Here is a 4,923-nt window from a genome sequence, read left to right as displayed (position 1 = left end):
GGGTTGATTTGGGGTGTGTTCCACATGCACTAGAGGGATGAAACTTTTTTGTGGTACTTTTGGCTCTAAATGCAGCGATAATCATTAAAAACATTTTGACTTATCGAAATTGTGTATTTTTAACGAATTTTATAGTGTGCAGGGGTTGATTTGGGTTGTGTTCCACATGCACTAGAGGGATGAAACTGTTTAGTTGCACTTTAGGCACTAAATTCAGCGATAATCATTTAAAACATTTTGACTTTTCGAAATTGTTTTTTTTTTTTACGAATTTTATTATAAATAGGGGTTGATTTGGGGTGGGTTCCACATACGCTAGAGGGCTGAAACTTTAAGATGGGACTTTTGGTACATAATACTGTCATAAACAATGAAAACATTTTGACTTTTCAAATATTTTCTTTTTCTTTTTTTTCGTTTTTTGTAAACTTTGGGAACTTCAGACTCATATATCTTCAGTTTATTTCAAAGCACATAGAGATATAAATAGAACCGGCGAAGTGTTCCGACCGGCAATCGTGCACTTTCGAGTTTTCAAATTCAGAAGAGGAGAAACGGGTTGCGCGCGCAAGCCAGTCATTTACATCGTCTCCTACTATATTCACACGGACATATACCTGTGATAGTATTGGACCACGTCTCGTTTTAGATATGGGATCACTGTTTCGCGCACGACTTTCTGCCAGCACAAATTGAATTTCAGAGCACGCGAATGAAAATCATCCCAAACTCAACATACCTGTCAGTTAATTATCATATTACTCGTATATAAGATACGAGGCACTGCACTTAAGTTCCATTTTTGGTTGAAATTAAGTGACTTACTTAATTTAATGCAAAAATGAAATTCATCTACATTTAAAATTCATCATCTTGTATTACTGTGATATCAAATCAAGCTAAAATGGCAATACATAATTCTATATTTGTATATTTTGGCTCTATGGGTGCTAAAACGTAAGATCCGTTAAAAAGTAGAGATCGAAAATTTAGACGATTACATTATACTCTCATGGTCCTAACTCTAGGGACTCCAAACGTAAACAGTCAGGGGTGTGTGAACCATTCCCGTGAATTTTACTTCTTTGTAAAAAATATTTTGAAAAATGTTTCTTTATTACGGAGATAAGGGCAAACTTAATATTTGACCGAAAAGAGAAAGAAAGTTCGCTGTTACACGCTAAAATAAATGCATTTCCTGCTTACGTACTTTAAACGTACTTTAAAATTATTTTAATGCTTTTGAATATTTCAAGCCAATAATGGTCCTCACGAAGGGGTGGCTAACCTAGCCGCAGTCAGTGGGCCGGCACCACGTGGGGCTCATGGCACACCAGGTACTTTTTTTACAATATAAATATTTAACCTGATAATAAGTTTAAAATTAAGAAAAACTAGGTAAAATTTCTTCAGCACTTTTGAAATTTACCTTGAATAAACATGCAAATTTTACGCTTATTACAGTAAAAAAAAGTATAGGGTGGGAGGGGCCCGCAAAATTTTGTGGCCAGGGGGCCCTTGACGGGATGGGGGGGGGGGCTACGAAGACAATTAATATGTGCTTCAAGTTTTCAACATTCAAATGACCGAAATGGGACGTCACTAATAGTTTTCGAGTTTTTCATATCGGTGTCAACTGAAGCCACCATCACTGCTCATTTTTAATAACAAGAATGTGAACGGATTTTTTGCAAAACATAAATCCAGAGCACTTAATTAACATTAAATTCCATTGTAAATCAAAATTATATATCTCTAATAGTTTACGAGTTTCACATACCGGAGTTGTAGCTTCAGCTAAATTACTCCATTTTTTGGGACTAACATTACCGAGCACAACATTTTTTTTCGGCATAAATTAGCACTAAATTCATGCGCAAATTTGATATCACTAATAGTTTCCGAGTTTCACATACTGGAGTCAGCCGAAGCCAGCATTTCTACTCGTTTTGATAAAAAAGAGTTCTTGGTATTTGGTTGTAGCATAAATCCAGAGTACTAAATTCCTGCACAATAGAGAATTTTATTTCACTACGAGTTTCCGAGTTTCATATGCTACAGTCAGGTCAAGCTAGAATTGCTGCTTTTTTTAAATCAAAAATTAACGAGGACATTTTTTTGCAGCACGAATTAGCACCAAGTAAGCAGTAAATTATGACACAGTGCCAATATCGATATGGCAATGTTATAATTCCAGCTTCCAGGATGTCTTCTTTCATCTTTGAACAACAAAATATTTACACTACTCAACATTTCGGTGTCTTCTAACACCTTTATCAAAGCAATAAATTAAAATGTTGCAAACTGAACATTTTAAACTTGAAGCTTTTTCAAGATTTCAGAACCAAAAAAAAAATAAAGTGCTTTCAAACCGAATTCGTTCAAAATTGCATACACTACAGACTGAAAGTTTGGGGAAAAATGTTCATTACCATTTTTTTAAATTTCAAAGTACTTTTACTAAATTTCCCTTGACCGTTCGAAAATTCATACTTCACTTCAAAGACGAATAAATGTGAAACTGAATCTTTTGCTGCGTAAGTAGAATCCTTTGAAAGATTAGAAAATTTCGCGTCAAATCTGCTGAACAAGTAAACAAATATTTAGGTTCAAAGTTAAACTTTTTTTTTACTAAATTAACATTTTAAAATGTTGAGTTAATTTCTTTGTTAACTTTAGAAAAGTGATCCTAAACATTTGGAAAAAATGATAAAATTAACAGAAATCCTTCTATATAAATATAAATCTAAATCAAGAGTACGATTAAATATTATATAATTGATGGGTATTCATAAAAAAGATGTACTCTTGAAATACACATTTTTGTGGGAAGACGTTTAAGATTCGTAGTTAACCTGCATGTTTTATAAGATGCAACGTCAAATTGTTTTATATTAAATTGTATATAGAATGGAATCTGACGTTGCACCTTACAACAAATAAAGTTTAACAACTAATTTCGGGCTTTCCGCTCCCAAAAATGTTTACTTGCATGAGTAAATATTTTTTATGCATACCCAGCAATTACATATTATTTAAGTATTCTCCAAATTTTAGGCACACTTTTCTATATTTGGCAAAGAAGATTTCAAAATGCCCATTTTACTAAAATAAATTTTAACTTTGAAGCTATATATTTTTTGGCTCGTTCAGTAAAATAATTTCAACAAAGGTGTATTGGACGCGAAACTTACTAATCTTGCAAATCATCCTACTTAAAAAGCCATAGTTTCAGTTTCTGAACAGATATATTCCTTTAAATTTATTCATTTTTACGAGAGTTGAAATAAATTATTGATAATTGGGAATTAGAAATTCTCAAGAGAGCATGTCACATATAGATGAACGAATCTGACTGAAATCTCGGAAAGAAAGTCCCTTTTTGTATCAACTCCGCGAAGCAAGGGGATGAGACATAAAAATAAACGAACTTTTCTCGAAATACCATCTGATTCCCTTGCTTGTAGAAAAGAAAACAGATACTTTGTCCTGTAAATATCGTCAAACTGGGTTGGGATATCTAAGCGTGCAAACAAAGCTAGAATTGGTCCTATAATTCCTAGTGATAAGAGATACTCGCTATCTAATCCCATGAAACATACTCGTCCCTATCTCAAATTTCTCCTCTAACACAATCGTTTCAGTATTTCAGATTTGAGACACGAGCTTTTAATTTAACCTCACGGACACAATTTTTAGATTCTCTATCAAAACTTCACCATCTAAAACGCTTAAAAATGTAAATAAAGTGCACCAAGTGCACTAGCGTCTAATAAATGTAAACATTATCCAGACTTTGTTTACATTCATATAGTATATAAACATTGAACCCTGTCAAACCTAACCTCGCTTTGATTGTAAACAACACAGAGTGGAGCCTAAACAAAACCAAAACCTAACCCTAAAAAGTTCACTATTTTTTTCTTCTAACAATACATTTTTTACTATTTTCATTCTCTTTTGCTTAAAAATGTTATTAAGTAACTTACACTAAACTATTCCCGAAAAAGTTTCAATCAAAAACATCCTAAAATAATCAAATAACTGTTGAATTAAGCGCTAACTATGTATAGAAAGAAAGCTTTATGTCTTTTTCCTTAGGTTAGAATTGTAATATATTCATTTTTTAAACGAAAAAGTGTTTTGCTACAGTTCTATGCCAGTTATTCGACGACACAATTCTCAACGGAGAAGAGTCGATTACCTTGGCCTGAATCCTCCTTTGCTGCAGATCACAAACACACAAATCCGTTTTTTCTTGATTTAACGATATCCGCCGACTATTATTGAATATCACTGACACTTCAAGTTTATACTTTTAATGCACTTTTCACAAATTAAAAAATGTGAATTATCATAGCTCGGTATGCGGAAGAAAGTTTCTTATTCCCGCTTCACTGACTCCGAAAAAATTAGCGTTCATTGACCGCATGAATTTCAACCTGTATCGCCATCTGTCTGTTAGAACATGTAACATTTTAACAAAAACACCATCGGTCCACCTATATTACCGAACTCGCTTTTTCAGTTTACAGAATTTTCTTTGAACTTCAGAACTTTTTTCGTTTATAAAATATGGTACTGAAACTTTGGAAAATGTATCAGAAGATCATAAACTACGTTTTTGTACTTTAACTAAGTAGAAATTTCGTTAAAAATTATTTTCATAGAAATTAAAACTGGGATCATTTTTACATAGTCCAGTCAACGGGGAACAAATATCACTCGAAAGAAAAATTCGTAAAAGTAGCATTGTTTTTTCACAGATACGTTGGCAATGGCTTTATAAAGATATTGTAAAAAGTCCCCAAACATACGTGTACGGCAAAGTTCCGAAATTCTGGAAAGTGTTAAACAATAACATGTTTTTTAAAATTACTCGAGAACTGTTGATTTTAGGTGGAATATGGTGATGTGAAAAAA

General features: G+C 32.9%; 1 protein-coding gene across 1 annotated transcript in view; it reads right to left on the bottom strand.

The window, feature by feature from the left end:
- LOC117167690 overlaps window positions 1-4,373 on the bottom strand; it is a 377,025-nt gene extending 372,652 nt beyond the window's left edge. The window contains exon 1 of the mRNA XM_033353991.1: window positions 4,205-4,373. The gene's annotated coding sequence lies outside the window, so the exon portion shown is untranslated. The remainder of the gene's footprint in view (window positions 1-4,204) is intronic.
- Window positions 4,374-4,923: the final 550 nt, after the last annotated feature.

Source organism: Belonocnema kinseyi, chromosome 1 (assembly GCF_010883055.1).
Source record: "Belonocnema kinseyi isolate 2016_QV_RU_SX_M_011 chromosome 1, B_treatae_v1, whole genome shotgun sequence".
Classification (NCBI taxonomy): Eukaryota; Metazoa; Arthropoda; class Insecta; order Hymenoptera; family Cynipidae; genus Belonocnema; species Belonocnema kinseyi.
This window is presented reverse-complemented; position numbering and strand designations above follow the sequence as displayed.